This window comes from Amblyomma americanum, chromosome 6 (assembly GCF_052857255.1).
Source record: "Amblyomma americanum isolate KBUSLIRL-KWMA chromosome 6, ASM5285725v1, whole genome shotgun sequence".
Taxonomy (NCBI): Eukaryota; Metazoa; Arthropoda; class Arachnida; order Ixodida; family Ixodidae; genus Amblyomma; species Amblyomma americanum.
In genome coordinates this window covers 140,075,861-140,092,332 of record NC_135502.1, presented here as the reverse complement: position 1 = coordinate 140,092,332, position 16,472 = coordinate 140,075,861, and positions in this window count along the sequence as shown.

The following is a 16,472-nucleotide window of genomic DNA, read 5'->3' as shown; positions in this document are numbered from 1 at the left end:
CCCACCCAACCCGCGCAACATATCCCGAAAAAAAAAGTGGTCTGATGAGAGCCCAGTCTAATCCACGGACCTCGAAGCCAAGTTTCAGGACTTGGATATGGATGTTTGAATCTGATTTTCTCTACGTTTGCTGAGCACACCGATGTAAACACTTAAAGCTCTCGTAGATAACGTTCTTAAGTCGAACACTGAGGCAGTGTTGGAGAATTTTTTTCTGAGAATAAGTTTAGGTTGTATTTCTCTCTTCTTGGCTGATGACCGAAGTCCAAGACTCCATACGTTTTTTGCAGATTTTCTAGCGCGCTGAAGAACGTGGCAGGCAGCCAGTATCGGACGACTCAATGAAGTTTTTCAGTTAGTTCAAGGAGCAAAAACTCGAGTTAATTGCTCGTACAAACACAGGAAGGAGTTTTCGCCTACTAAGGGAGCGTAAGGTAGGCATTAAATAAACACGGTTCACCAGAAGACGAGGGTAAGGAGGGGACAGAGTGTGTTAGAGAAAAAGGAGGTATTTGGCCCATTAGAGGTGCTACAGAACTGCTTGGAACCGACTAGCAAAAGTATCTACGCGGAACCCTCCCGACCAGCCCTCAGCAAGCAGCCTCTTTGCCCTCATCCCTCCGCTACGTTTTTTTGGCGGGTTTCAGAGCAGTACTAGTAAAAACGTTGAATTCAGAGGAGAAGAGTTAGGGCATAGTGGGTGGGGGAGAGATATATTTGAGGCGTGAGTGGACGGTATGGCATATTTCAGAATCCCGTTGGCCTCCGCTGCCGCCTTGGCTCTGTTTTCCTGTATAAGCTATGTGCTCGGGACGGAGACAGTCAGGAGGGCCTCCCACTGCTCTGGACTTGGGCTAGTTATCTTGGATAACAAAGCTCTTTTTCACATCCCCCGCTGGCGTGGTACGCCGTACCGTAGCCCCTACACCACACGCGCTCTTGCACCTATCTATTCAGCCACATTTTATGATATATGGCTCTGGTAGTGTAGGTAACTGTTTGCATTCGTCTGAGTGTGGTAGCCTGCTCTTCATGAGGTTGTCCGCCGGAGCCGAGTACTTTTTGCGCCCTCCCAACAACGCCTTCATTGCCTCGATCCCCTTAAGATTCTATCCTCGCTTCTTTTCGGCCAATGATTCTATCTCTGTATACCCTTGGTGCAGCCTGCGAATCCATCACTATCCTGTAACTCAGTCCCTGTCGACTGCCCTTAGTCACGGCTAGAGCTATGGCGATCTCCTCCGCTGCCTGGGTTGCCTTTGTGTGCACTGGCACAGCGGTGATTATTTTTCTTTTGGCGTTCATTACTGCTACCGCCCTCGCATTTTCGTCCGTTCTGTACTTGGATGCGCCCAGATAAAAATCATCGGTCTCTTGTTTAGAAACCTGTCGAACTCCGATGATCTCGCAGGCCTTATTTCTTAGTGGTTCGTCGGGTGCATGTTTCTGAGCACCGGTTTAACCAAGTGATCCTCCCTTTAGAGATCGGGCCTCAAACGGTGATGACTAAAAGAAAAAAAAATGGGTTGAAAATGAACAAAATGATAAATGAAAGCTTCGGTTAGAGCTAAGTCGTTCCCTCGCGAAGGTGCGTTGTTTTTATTGTGACGTCTGTTTAACGTGTTTTTCGGGATATTTTTGTTGGGTCTCTCGTCACATCGCGTGATTTTGAAGCCTTACGTAGCCATCTCATTTACTGTTTCTCTTGGCGCAGTGCTCCTTCGTCGCAGAGTGTGTGTAGCTTCTTCGAGATAAATATCTGCCGAAAGTCTGGTCTTTGTGCGCACAGAGAAATAAATCTGCGCAGAGCACGCTACTCAGAAGAATACGTTGAGTTTTGGTTCTCAATGAACGTTGGACTAATTTCGAAGCTGTGTGTTTTTTCCCGCGTCTCGAAGTGCTTGAAGTTGAATCCCCCGTCGTTCACAGTTGGATGTCTCTTAAAGTTTTGAGCATATATTGTACAGTTATTTATTTAAATACCTTGAATACATTAAATTTTTTACTGCTTCGCAGCATGGTTTTCGTAATGGGCACTCATGCAACACACAATAAGTCGAATTTCAGCACTTTGTAGGTAACTCCCTCGACAAGAATAATCATGTAGTTGCATTAATCCCAGATTTCAAAAAGCGTTCACACAGTTTCGCATCCCTTGCTAAGTGTCAAGTTAACCTCTTTGAATATACATAATAAAACCCACAACTGGATAAGTAATTCCTTACACAATCGTGAACAGTGTGTTGTTCTGAATGGCTGTAGCTCATCATACATAACTGTATCTTCAGGAGTGCCCCAGGGCAGTGTCCTGGGGCCTCTCTTATTCCTGATCTATGTAAATGACATTGTATATGGCATACAGTCACCCATAAAACTGTTTTCGGATGACTGCGTTGTTTACAGGGAAATAAATTCACCATCAGATGTATCTGAGTAATAATTAATGTAAGGACATCCATTTCTCAAATAAAAAACTCAAACTTTGCACACAATACATTGTTGAAAACATAACCATAAAGAAGCGTCTCAGAGTGCAAGTACCTTGGTGTTTATTTTATGCAGCCTCTTAAACAGAACATACACATCCAGCAGTCAATATCTAAGGCAAGTAAAATGTTGTTCTTCATTCGTAGAAATTTCAAATCTGCATCAAAAGTTGTTAAAGAAACGCTTTATTTCTTGCGCGTGAGATCCATCCTCGATTACGCCTCCATTAATTGGGACCCATATCAGGCATACTTGATTGAAGCAATAGTAAAACTCCAAAATCAGGCTGCACGCTTTGTACCCAGTCATTATAACCCCTTCCAAAGTATCATTGAGATAAAATTATTGCTGGGCTGGGAACCGTTAATCATCAGAAGAAATTTACGACTTAAATTCTTCGACCGCATCTTCTATAATCAAACAGGAATTAACAGCCGTAACTACCTTTTGGAGCCAACTTACGTCGTGACTCGGCACGACCACTCCAACAAGGTGCGCGAATACAATTCTAATACAAACAGTTTTTCTAAATAATTCTTTCCACAAACTGTGAAACACTGGAACTTGGCGCCGGAAGAGTGTGTTTCAGTGTTTGCTAATCGAGATTTTTATTGGCGTCTGTATTCCTGAGATTCTACTCCTGTCTTACTATTGTTCAAGCTTTTTGCTGCCTTTAATAATGTCCACTCATTGTTTTCTTTTACTTTGATGTTAACTTCGCTTAATGTTCTTGTTGCTTTTTCTGTGAAGAGAACACGTTGTTTCCAAACTGTCTCCCATGCGATAATGCCTTCGAGACGACGCAGGTATTCTATAAATAAATAAAGTAGGCGGCGTCATCTCATAGAAAGTGGATCTGTTATCTCAAGGCAGGCAGGAAAGGAGCATTAGTTTGTTTATTCTTCCTCCGTGGCGCAGCATGTCTGCGCTTGATTTCTGAAGCAGAATTTTTCTCACTGCTATAGCACAAATTTAAGGCCATGTTGAGATATTTCAATTTGTTTTATTTCTGTCGCACTCCTCGCATTGTTTTCACTCGATGGCATATACGTATCGTTAGTATTGAATTTGTTTGTAATTGTAACGTTGCGAAGACAATAGCGCAGCGTATGCATACCTAATAAAAATTACTCATGCAATCATTCAATACGATTCAAATTATGCTTCGTTGACGCTTCTTTATAAGGTTTGTAACCCGGTTCGCGTAAGAATTTTCTTGAATTTTGATTCTCGTTGTGAAAGTATAGTGAACAACCGATGCTCCAACGTCTTGGTTTTGGACACTGATCACTTGCATCGAGAACTCCATAGAGATCTCTTCCCAGTCGAACACTGCGAAAGGAGCGCGTGTCACCCTCGCCACTTGCGACGCGCGCTCGTAAGCGTGGCTAGCGAACTTCCTGGAGGTCACTAAGCGTAGCAGCTGCGTTAATTGGCGGTTTGTAATACAATTAATGATCTGTCCTGAGCTCTTCAAACACTCGCAGACGGAGAGTAGAGACCACAGACTGTGGTGGGGTCTACTCTCCTATCGGGCTGCGCGGTTTCGCTTTTGCCGGTGTGCGGCCCCAAAATTCTATGCTGTGCAGTTGGCCATGCGAATGGTATTTTTGAAAATCTAAAAACTGATATGAATATTACTTACGGTAGCAATAAGCTTCGCACTAAATAGGCAGCGTAACTATAATGTCTAGAAATTTAACTATATTCATTAGTAGCCGGCGCTTCTGATTATATGGTAGTTTCCAATTCACAGCTTCATTCTGATCCCCTACACCGCCGACAATTCTAGACCAAAAAAGCGTTCTTCGAAGTCCAAAAGCGCATTTCGTGGATCACGCTCCCCTTTGGCTCAAGCACTGCAGGGTAGCACCGGAAGAGAGGGGGGGACTTGACGAAAAGGAAAAAAAGCATTGCTTAAAGTACGCAAGAAATAACGACCCCTCAAGCTTATTCACGTGATTTTAAAAAGTGCGTTCCGGGTGTGGAAAGTGAAATGTGGTAGTCAAGAATCAGCCAATTGTTGAAATAGTGTCGATCTTGGTGAATGTCTTGCGCTGCCACAAAATATTCGTCTTTGCATACGATTGCGGATGAACGAATGTGTCTGGTTTGCCTTGCCTACCCTAGAGATCGGACAGTTCATGGACTTCTGGCTGCATTCCAAGACAAAGCAACCCCAGAGGTGTGCGCACTCTGAGCACTTCGAAGAAGTCGCCACTATGGGGCTCAGTTGATATCGTAAGTAGTGCTAATTCTTTTAGAGAAATGCACAGGATATTCCGCACCAGGGGTGGAGACTGTATCGAAGAAAGAGGCTATCGCGATGAATGGCGCATTAAAATTTCGTTGTATCCCATTTACACTACATCGCGATATATAATTGTACCAGAACTTCAGGAAAAAGTTATAAAACAATTTCGAGTACGCTTAATCTTCGCCTTACAAGTAGACGCGATAGCTTCTCTTCCACTTTTTTTCTCTTTCAGTTTTCTTTTCCGCTCTCATTTTATCAGTATACATCCCAAACACCTATCGGTTGCGTTGAGCTCCGAGCTTTGTCCCCCATAGGCTTTCAATCTTTGTCGTGCTGAGGCATTCGACACCTTTCTGGTTATCAAAATAATTATTTATCACAGATCTTGCTCTGGTCTAGACATTACATTCGGTGTTTTTATCGAATGTTTGAGACTTTTATTTGGGGATCCAATTTCGAGCCGATTCCATTTGATAATCTTTTGAAGTCTGTTTGTGCAGGACGATTAGGCTCAGTTCAACTGTATGTGACACAGTTAGTTGCCCGTTTTTTTTTTCATGTCTGTTCCCATCTGATTACAGAGCCTTCTCACAGTTTACTTTCATGACCCTGTTTTCAAACTTCGTGGATTCTTCAAATTTTACTGAGCGCCCTTCTTTACTAGGCTTTACGATAAAGTTAGTGCACTTGTGGGACTTTTGACAGTCCGATTTTCTAACAAGCATTTATAGTCTGTTTCACTTTAGAGGAATTTGAGAACAATGCTGTTTCAGCCACCATTGAATCGCTCAGTGTTTTTATGGCCTTGATGGTCATCATGTGTTAACACGTCTGTGCAAAATGCCGATTCCTCCTTGCACCAAAACATTTTTCTGTAAATTACACACCGAAGTTCTACCTTTTGACGTGTGGTTTTTTATTTTTATAGGGTTGATAAAAAGCGAAATGATTAATGTAACAAGCACCTTGCAAAACTATCTTACAATGAGGCTTACAGAAACACAATATCGGCGCTTACCGAAGTGTGAAGACACTGTATGTACTGTGTCAATTATATGAGAAAAACTGGCGTCATCCTGCTATCTTTTTGACAAATTAAAAAAAAAAAACACAGACAGCACAGCAGACAGACTTTAAAAAATTTCCGATCTAGAAAACGTTATTGAGCCAAGGAAACATGAAGAGGGCCTTTAGACAAAAAGAACTCTCTGCGGCAGTCTAAACCACATATTGGCAGGATGATAAATCTTCCAGCTTCTTGAAGCGAATACAATGGCGTAATTAAAGCCTTTATGAAAAGAGTGCTAAGGTTTTGCGATTGTCTTTCTTGCCGCTCATGTGTGATCAATAGACACTAGATTCATTTTCGCATAGCTTTTACGCCAAGTTAGTTTTTTACGGGTGTAAAGAAGAACCAAGCTTTACTGTTTTCTTTTATAGTCACAGTGGCTAACAAACATTGTCAAACAAAACGGCACGTGCGCTTCATAGCGATCAGAAAAATTGTTCAAGCATAAATACAGGAGCGATAATATATATATATATATATATATATATATATATATATATATATATATATATATATATATATATATATATATATATATATATTCGTTTCAGTTCATTTTTCATGCCTAGCTGCTAAAAAGAAAAGAAAAACTAACCCCAACGTTTGGTGACTCGGAGCACGCTAAAAGTATATACCTATAATAAAGTTAAGCAACAGAGCAGTGCAGAAGGCGAAGGCAGAACGGAACTCGTCAATGTCGTGCACACGTATGGTTTTTAGCGTCTTTCGTTTTCCACAGTTCTTTCGTTATAATCCACGTGAAACGGCGGTGAGAAAAGAAAAAAAAGGATAACTGCGCTCACGCGAAAGTTCAGTGTTTGCTTTAGAAGTGGCGAAAAATTTCTTTGATTATGAAACGAAACTGGAATTTACTTCCAGGTCTTCTTTATCGGAGGAGCAGTAATTATTCTGACTGCTTGAGTATTAGGCTACACACCTTTTCTGGCAGTCTGTTTTATTTTGTAAATTTTTTTTACAATAGCTGTAGTGGGTCCTCAATACCGGTAACAAGGAGCCTGAATGATTGCAAATACTGCTAATAATGCAAAAAATGCAATATAACATGTAGCATGAAGCCGTATGTGTCCGGTCACTGAACGTTACTTTCATGAGTGATGCAGCCAGCAGGGGACAGCAGAAATAAATGAAGACAATAAAAAATGAGAAAAAAGGGAAGGGGATTACTAATTACTTTTCGCACAGTGTAACGACCTCTCCACATGCGATTCCTAATGATTCCAAAATTATATTGGCCACGAGACCCAGCAGAGAATGTCGGTGACCCGTAGATTCTTTTAATGAGTTGCAGCTGCATGTTTTAATTTATTATGAATATTCCATTCCCTGCTGCTCCTCCTCTTTTTCCCAAAATCTTCACATCTGTTCCAGCTAATGTTTCTGTGGTAGAATTCATGAAGGACACCTGAAGATATGAGTGGTGAACATCGTTCCGAAAACGCTAGACGGGTTCACCAGAGAATTTTTCAGCGTTTGCACTTAAACGTACCTCTACGACTCAAAAGATCAAGCTGTATGTTTTTCTCATACTCAAATTTCCATAGTCAATTGTTGATTTATTCATCTTCAATAGTGTAATTAATCCTGTCACTTCATAGAAAGAACAAATGGGAGCTGTAAAAATATTCACATACACCTGAATTTGTGTCGTTGTATGTCGCTTTGTTTTTTCTTCCCGTGTTTTCTGCTGGTTTACCTTTCTTTAGAATGTTGTACCATCTTGCCCGATCTTCTGCCTTGACACTGGAAAAAGACGCAAGCGAGGAAAACAGGAAATTACAAGTGAAAAACTTAAAATTAAACTGAATGATAGTGCTAAGTTCTCATTTTTTGCACTGCGAAGGACTGACTTCCAGGACGAGACCACTAACTTCTGGTGGCTTTACTTTCGGGAACCTGGTGCGCCATCCAGCCCCCTAGTGGAGGAAAGTCGTTACCGCTCTAACAAGCTACGTTACAGAGTGATTGGATCAATTTAGGTCTATATACTCATTGGCGTCCACCGAAGCGCAGTCATACGGCTACAAAGGAAAGGTATACAGCTTTCTCTGAAACAACGGACTTAACGAAAAATTTGTCCTGGTACGGGTTCAAACCCAGGACCACCGCTTCACCGGAGCAGTCGCTCTACCAACGCTCTGAGCTAATCGGGACGGCAAGCTCATGGTAGGGCGAGAGCGAATTGACCAATATCTTGAATAGCAAATCTATGCCACCTTGGGGGTTTCCCCTAAACATTTGACCAGATCTATATGCCCTGTCTCTGTCACTCGATTTTTCTTCTCCCTCTTGTACCTCTCGCTTCTCTTTTGCCGACAAAACTTTTGCGTGAAATTTGTGGCTCCGATACGGACACGGCACTTCGGGGGTTCCGTGATTGATGGATGACTCTTACTCTGATGGCAAAAGAGAAAGGAAGTGAGAGACAAAGGGCGCCATACGCGGCTATCAGGTAACGATTTCTAAGGCAACAGTTTACAATCACCATTGGATGTTTTTATGTTTAACGCGAAAAAAAGAACCAAAGCAAGAGTTCGACATAATTTTACATTCAGGTAACGCTAATTGTACGCTTTCATTGCACTTTAAAGACAAGGAAAAAAAAAGATTTGCGGGTGTTTCCGCACAAAGGTAACGCCGTGGCCAGCTACGTGCTGTGCTGCTTTTGCGTCGGACTAGACCTCAACGTGGATAAGTAGGAAGTGGCGCAATTTATTACTCAAAAACGAAACTGCCAAACAGTTCAAGCTTTCTCCTTTGCTTTAAAGAGACAAAAACCATCACTGAAATCAATTCGTACCGCGAGACATCTCAACAGTTCTTCTTTTCTGCCTCCTGTTCAGAATCATATTTGCGTGAATCTGCTCTGGTTACTTTGGATATTGCTAAGGCGTGTGACAACGTTGAACACAGCATTATGCTTCAAAAGATAGCTGGTGTAGAACCTCCTTGGTACTTCTTCGCGTCGATAAGAGAATTCTTAAGGAACAGATCATTATTTTGCACTGAGGGTACGTTAAATTCTAACACATACGCCTAATCTAGATGTGTCCTACAAAGCTCCGTTCTTTCGTCGTTGTTGTTTAATATACTCATGCGTGATATCCCTATTCACCCGGTCGTCAAAGTTTATGTGTATGCGGCTGATATTGCTTTTCCCGCTTCTGCCAAAAAATATTCATATCCTGTATCAATTGTTGCAAGAGTATTCAAATGCTTCGGAAGTTTGGCTCGACAGCCTCATGTTAACTTCAGATGTAAACAACTGTGCCGCCCTTGTTTTCCCACAGTCATCTCCTCTTTACATTTCTTTGTCGTATCACTCTATCCAAATCCCGCAAGTTGATTCAGTTAAATACTTGGGTATGTTATATGACCTGCCGTTAGACTGGCGATCTCATATTACAAGCATTCTGCCCTAAGGTGTGCGTGCCCTTGGCCTGTTGGTTAGGATCAGCAACAGAAATATTGGTATGCGTCGGGACACTGCTCTTTCTTTATAATGTCTATGTGCGACCAATGCTTGAATTCTGCTCTGTTCTCTTTTCTGGGTGTCTAAGGTAAAAGGTTGAACCCTTGCTTGTTATGAAGCGACGCGCTCTGCGCCTTTGCTTAGATCTGCCTAGATCAGTGACGATTGCTGTGCTGTACTTGGAGGCGCGGATACCTGACCTAAAATTGAGATTTCAGCTTCTTACTATGCGAACGTTTTTATGGTCTTTGGAGCGCGTCCCTGCATTGTCTATCCCCATATTTACAACAAACCCATCTCTATTTTTTTGTAGTTTTTGGCCTAGGTATAAGCTTCCTCAGTTTGTGTTCACTAATTCCCTGCTGTCCAAAATTTCTGTATCAATAAATTCGGTGGTACAGTTATCCACCGCGGTGCTACTACTGTAGTCTCTTTTGATGACACCCTACCAGGCACTGCTAAAAAACTGCCTCCCTGTGTATTAAATGGGCTTATTGAGGAGTATCTGGATAATTTTTATAACCATATTGCCGTTTTCACAGACGCCTTCCAGCAAAATGAAAAGGCAGCCATTAGAATTTACTCAATGGCTCTTGAATGGAGTTATTCATTTCGGGCCCCTGACTATATCCCTATTTTTTTCGCCGACTTTCTGGCCATTGAGTAGGCCTTAATAAGGACTGCCTGCAGTATCTTCCTTTCCGTCCCGCCTTTCCGTCTTGACAGCGCTCGAAAAATTGAGGGATACTTCTATTAGCCCTTCTCTTCCGTTTTTTTATTCCACCACATATTACAAAGGTACGTTTTCACTGGGTCCCTGGGCACTGTGGCATTGCTTCTAATGAGAGGGCTGATTTTTTAGCGAAGTCCGCCCTTGGGGAACCTATTGTCCTGTTCGTCCTTAATACTGTCTACTTCACTGCAGCACGCTTCCAACGGTTCCAGCGCCTCCAGTACTTGAGCCATGAGCCTATCCTTGCTGTAGCGGATTTTCAACACGTGGAATTTCCTTGAAATGTGCGGATGTGCAGTTCAAGGAAATGCGAGGTGTCCATGACCCTCTTGCGCTGCAGAATACTGCGACTAAATCTCTATTTATGTCACTCAGGGTTATCGCTAACCAACCTCTGTGAGTATGGTGGCGAAATTGAGTCAATAGACCACTTTTTTCCTCTTTTGCCTGCGGTTCGCTTCTCTCCATAGAATATACTTGGACATCCCCCTCGCTCAATTGGGGATGTCCTCTTTCTATTCCGATACTACTCTCCTTTGGGGCAAGCGCCAAGGGATATGGCTTGAAACCTGTGTACGATTTCATTGACGGATATATAATTGCACCAAAGTCAAAGTCAAAGTCATTTTATTCAGGCAGCAGTAATAGGTGCCTAGGAGGCAGACATAAAGGCAAATTAATGCCTGACTCAGTGTCGGCCCCCTTCCCCCCTTCCCAAACACATCACTCAACAGCAGGTACAGTCACATCGTTGAACAAAGTTTCGATCAACATAAAAGGAACACATTAATACAGCATAGCATACAGGGCTCAGTCATACTGCGAGGAAATCTCACGTAGAATCTTATGCTCGAATATGAATTCAGTGCTATTTCTTTTCTGTTTTTATCATTTTTTAAACCAAATTGGGGTCTCCGTCACAAAATTGCCCAATTACTCCACTCCTTACTCATGTGTGCGTTTGTATCAGCAATGCACCCTGGCCAATCCCCCGCCGTGGGTACCTGCCATTGAGCCTGAGGACATGATCATCATCATCGCCAAGAGAGGGGCAGCGCTGTCAATGCTCACACGTTCGCCTAAAATGTACTCACGTCATCGCAGCTCGCCTTTGGAAACAGTCCGTATCGCCGATAGTAGTTTTTCAATTGTTGGCTTCTTCGAGGTGAAGCTACGTTTTCAGTTAAAGTAGGCCCTTTTTCGTGGCAAGGCTGCAAATCTATTGATAACGACTGCTTCAGTTTTTCTCTCAACGTTCTTTTAAGGTGCAGAGTACGGCGGGTATCGACGTGACTTTTTTATGGTGATGGACTATGTGCCTGATTGTAGGCATGACTTCTTCCAATTATTTTACTCAAGAGAACGCGGTTTGTTTACCTGCTTAAGGTAGTGTATTGAGGCTAAAAATATTAATATTTGATCAGGCACATTTCTCTATTACCAGGCGTTTCACAGAAGCACGCCCCTTACATTTAAGAAAACAGGTTCTCTGAAGTAAGAAGGTAGCTTTTCATCATGATATTAGTAGTGTTGACGACAGTCTTGCTTTGAATGTATGAGCGCTGAACTGCTTGAAATTGTGCCGATATGCTGAAATCGCCACTTCCCATGTGAGAGAAAGGTGAAAAGAAATATTACTGGTAGTGTGAAGTAATTGTCATCAACAATCAAGAAATGTCAGGCTTTGACAGAAGCTGCACAAATAATGATATGGGAGGGCGACAATTCTTGCAGGCTTGCCTTACTGCTAGCAAATGTATAACAATTTGAGAGAAATGTTCCTATCGGATAAACATTTGTGCATTTTTGGGCGTTTAACGTCGCAAAGCGACTCAGGCTCTGAGGGACGGCGTAGTGGAGCGCTCCAGAAAATATCGACCACGTCGGGTTCCTTAGCGTGATGTGACATCGCACAGTACACGGGCCTCTAGCATTTCGCTCCCATCGAAATCCGACTGCCGCGCCGGGATCTAAACCGCGTCTCTTGGATCAGTAGACAAGCACCATAGGCACTGAGCCACAGCAGCGGCGGCAACAATCAGTGAGGTAAGGGGCTGCCCTTAATGGAGTAAGTGAATTCCGGCAGCTTTGTCTCACCCACAGGCACAAAGAGAGCGCATGTGTATGCGGCTGTGAACAGATGAATGACGTCATCAAAGAATGGAAAAGAGCTACAGCGTAGGCTAGGTCGAGACAAGGACTATTAAATATAGCCAGCCTCAGGAAGATTGTTAAGTGTTTTCATATCTTCGAACCTGTGCTTCGCAAACATCCCGCCTTTTTCAAGTCTAATGCGGTACTTCACTGGAGACACCGGCGCGGAGGAATGTGCAGGGTGCTGCCACCCGTTGGCACTCCCTCACCTTCGCCGAATTTACGCGGGACGTAGGGAGCCGAGGAGGACATTGTTAGAGTTTTAGCACCTTCGTACGATAAACGCACTGACTACGGATAACTAATTTTTTACGGCAAATGGAGTTGCGAAGACACACACGAGCGTTGTGACGCAGCACCTGGGTGTGTCTTCCAATGGTCCTTATTTCTCGTCCCAGCGCTCTTCCCTCAAAACGCAAAAGAACCAACTAGCAAGCAAACTGCTCTTCTAAACCCGTATTAGCCGTACTGCTGCAGTGTTGTGCTAAAACACTTCATCGTTAGTAAACAAACCATGGGTCAAAAAAAAGGAGAACGCATCCTCGTTATGCACGCGCAGAACCGCGCACCCTCTGAAATAGCCAGGCACGAAAAAGGAAAAAACGCCGCGCAAGTAGTACTTCAAGAAAAAAAAAATCCACGGAGAGGGAACGGTTTTTTTACTGCCGTGAAACAATCCCCTTTTCCGCTGCCCGACCAAAACCGTAATCTGCTTCATCGTGCGCCGTCTCGAAGATGTGGCGTGTGCCTAGTAGTCCTTGCATGGATACCATTGGCCTAATGGATAGCGTTTAAATAACTCCGCAAATTGTCTTCGAGCAACTGCACCACTTTTAAGCGTTTTTTGCTGGCCTTGCGGCAGATTTTTATCCAAAGGAACATATCTAAATAAAGCACTGTGTATTGTAGTCGACTGCAGCAGAATTGAGAGAAACAACGCGGTGGTGTTTTCTAACGGGGACTGCTGGGCGCAGCCGCATCAAGTGCGGCAATGAAGAGTTGAGGAGAATCATGAAGGCTTGCTTGAGCTGCATCTTGCTTCGATGCCATATAGATAGCGGTTGGCCAAAGACCTTAACTTTTATGTGCCGTTATGATGGAAGCCCATAACCGACCACGCTACGGCCACGCCTGGCAGAGCTCACTGGCTGAGAAGACAGGAAGCACCCGTCGTTTTCTGCCGTAGCACCGGGTCAAAAAATATTCCCATAGATTACCCCCCCCCCCCTCGCTTCAGCGCGACTCTGATATACGCCGCCTCTCTCGCCGAATTTTCCTATTACCTCCTTCGCTGCGGTCCTTTTAGTGTATTTTGTTGTTCTCGGTACTTTTCGCTTCAAGTTTAGCCCGCTTAAAACCCGACCACTTCAGCAGGTTATATCCCTCCGAGAAAGGCGACTGGAACGACAGCCGAGGTTTTCGCCATTATTCAGTTATAGAAAATCACAACCGCGCTTTCTTGGAAGTTTTCCTTTGTAGTTGTCATGTGCGCACTTTTTGATCCTGGCATTTTCCCATCAGCACACCTTTCACACCGTGCACCAGATATCGATCGCGAGTGGAAGAAGCTGTGGACCGTCTTTTTTTAACGCTGCTGATCTTAAAAGCGATCCCACAGCCTCCTTAAGAGTTGCTGTACAGGCGCAATTTTTATCTCTTCGTTGCTATCAGTCTTTTTCAACTGATGAATAAAATAAAAAGGCGCAAGAGCAGGAGGTAGGTAGCGCCTATTTCCTAAGCGAAATCAATTATACGCTTCATCTGACTTCTGGCAAAATAACCCAGTCTTTTTTAATTCACTCTTTTAACTGTGAGAATTTTGTCTAGAGGCTCTTTTTCATTTTTCTTTCTTGACTCTCTAGTTGAAGCCACGTTATCTCTCTTTTTCCATAATATAGCTCCGCAAGACGTCTTACTTTCTTTTCAGCCGCCTTAGCCTGCCCGTTATCTTTCTGAACACGCTCCAGTTCACTTTTGGCTCCTTGATATGTACTTTATAATAATAATTGGCTTTGGGGGAAAGGAAATGGCGCAGTATCTGTCTCATATATCGTTGGACACCTGAACCGTGCCGTAAGGGAAGGGATAAAGGAGGGAGTGAAAGAAGAAAGGAAGAATGAGGTCCCGTAGTGGAGGGCTCCGGAATATTTTCGACCACCTGGGGATCTTTAACGTGCACAGACATCGCACAGCACACGGGCGCCTTAGCGTTTTTCCTCCATAAAAACGCAGCCGCCGCGGTCGGGTTGATATGTACTTTTATTTTATTATTTTGGTCTTCGGGGATGGCACACTTCGATAAGTACTATTTTTATGATGCTGCTTAGTGCTTGTCGTCTGCCTCTTCTTTCCACGCTGATGTCTATTTATAGCTACGAAGAAAAGCAAGGCGACCCGAAATTGAAGTGAAGAGCTGCGATTCGAAACAGCCTCAGTGAAACCTAAAGCTCTGGGGAGGCTATAAAGCTATGGCCTCGAGAGAAGCGCTCCAGAGGTCCCGTAAAAAGACCCGGCTGATGGAAAATTTTATGCTAGAAGGCTTCATAGTGCCGTGTGTGGGCTTGACCATTTTTATTTCATGTTGCTCTTGGTCTGCGGGAGGATGCAGAACCTAGGCCTTCCCTTCCTGTCTCTCTCCCCTTTGCCCCTGGCTGCTGCGCAGAGCTCTGGCGCCAACATTTGTTCTTTCATTTTTCTTATATCTTGTGTTTGCAAAACAAGAAGGTGACATCGATGAACTGTTTAACTCTTCCGTCTCTTACAAAGCAGCCTGCCGCCTTCATCTCTCCGTCCTTTTTTTTTCTTAAGTCGCGCTGAATGGAAGAAGCTCTTTCGAGGCACTTTGAACAATGTCCAAGAGAATTGTCTGCCCGGCGCTCCGAATGCCCGCCTGGCAACCAAATGTCTCCCGAGAAGGAAGCGCGGAGTGGAACCTACAGCTTCGGCGCCGTGTAAGGGTCCCCACTGGGTATCTGGCTGTGAGATAATTTGGGGATGCGTTGGAGATTGGGGAAAAATGAACGAGCGGCAAGAGGAAATGCTCGGACTCTGGGTAGTTCCGTGGTCTATAAAAATTCGCAAAACTTTTTGCCCTCCGTTTGTTAGGGCCACTTTTCAGCAAATGCGACATCAGAGTGATGAGAATATATGCAAAACGAAAATAATATCTAGAGGTATTGGCCAGGTAGGAAGACACGCCACCAGGGACTGATGATGGGTGTGGCGCAAGAAGCACGCCATGAAACGCAGAGCGCGATATATAAAAGGGTAAGTGACGCGAGCTAGAGGATAGGCGGTGTTCTTGCATCGTCTGCGCTGTTTCCCGAGGCAAACATGGCGCGAAAATTTGATGTCGATTTCATTTTCGTGTTGGTCTGTTCTTGGTGCGACTAGCCGCCACAAGAGGCAAGATATACCGCTCAGATTGCACCTCACTTACATTCAGAAGGCATTGATGCTGCCGGCCGCATCGTCAGCAGATGCTACGTTGCTTTCCTTATTTGCCCATTCTCCATTCTCCGTCCACTCGACCCTATAATGTCATTTACCTCACCCACTCTTCAGAGGAGCTCTGCAAAGGAAGATTCGGCACTTCCGCACTCAATGCCAAAAGCGAAAGGATTCTAATGTATTCGTACAATCTTTTCTTTTTAAAAGAAGTTCTCAGCAGTGGCTCTTTAAAACTGAAGCTACAAAGGGTAACGGAGTCTTGCTATACTGACTGGGGTGCTAAGCTGTCGCATTACGTACATGCTGCGTTCGCTTGAATAGGTTGCCCAATGCACGCCGTGGGACCTTTATTGCCGAAAGCCCGTGCCCAAGCCAGCGTCGAGCGTTATATTTTGCTGCATAATTTCTTGGTTCTGTGCTTAATGTCGGCCAGTGATACAAGGATGGCGCGAGATTTTCGGAGAACGTAACATGCTACTGAGTCAGAAAGAAGGTGTGCCATGACCCGTTCAGGATTACGCCGCATGTTTGCGGCGTAGTGAAAAAGGTTGATTGACAGTGGCGTCAGTTACAAGTCTGATATACGTGTCGACATTAAGTACATCACTTTAGCACTGAGGCGGGTTTTTTTGCTTTCTTCGAAGCATTATATTCTGGGAAATATCAAATTCTAAAACTACAGAAAGAACATTGAAAAGGAAACCCTAAACAAGAAATGATTAATTTTAGTTCGGAGTTAATCATAGTCGTTAGCCATAGCCACTATCCGTTGCCGCAGTAGATGAGGATACGGAGGCTGCCATTGTCTTGGCACTCTCCTAGACCACGAACA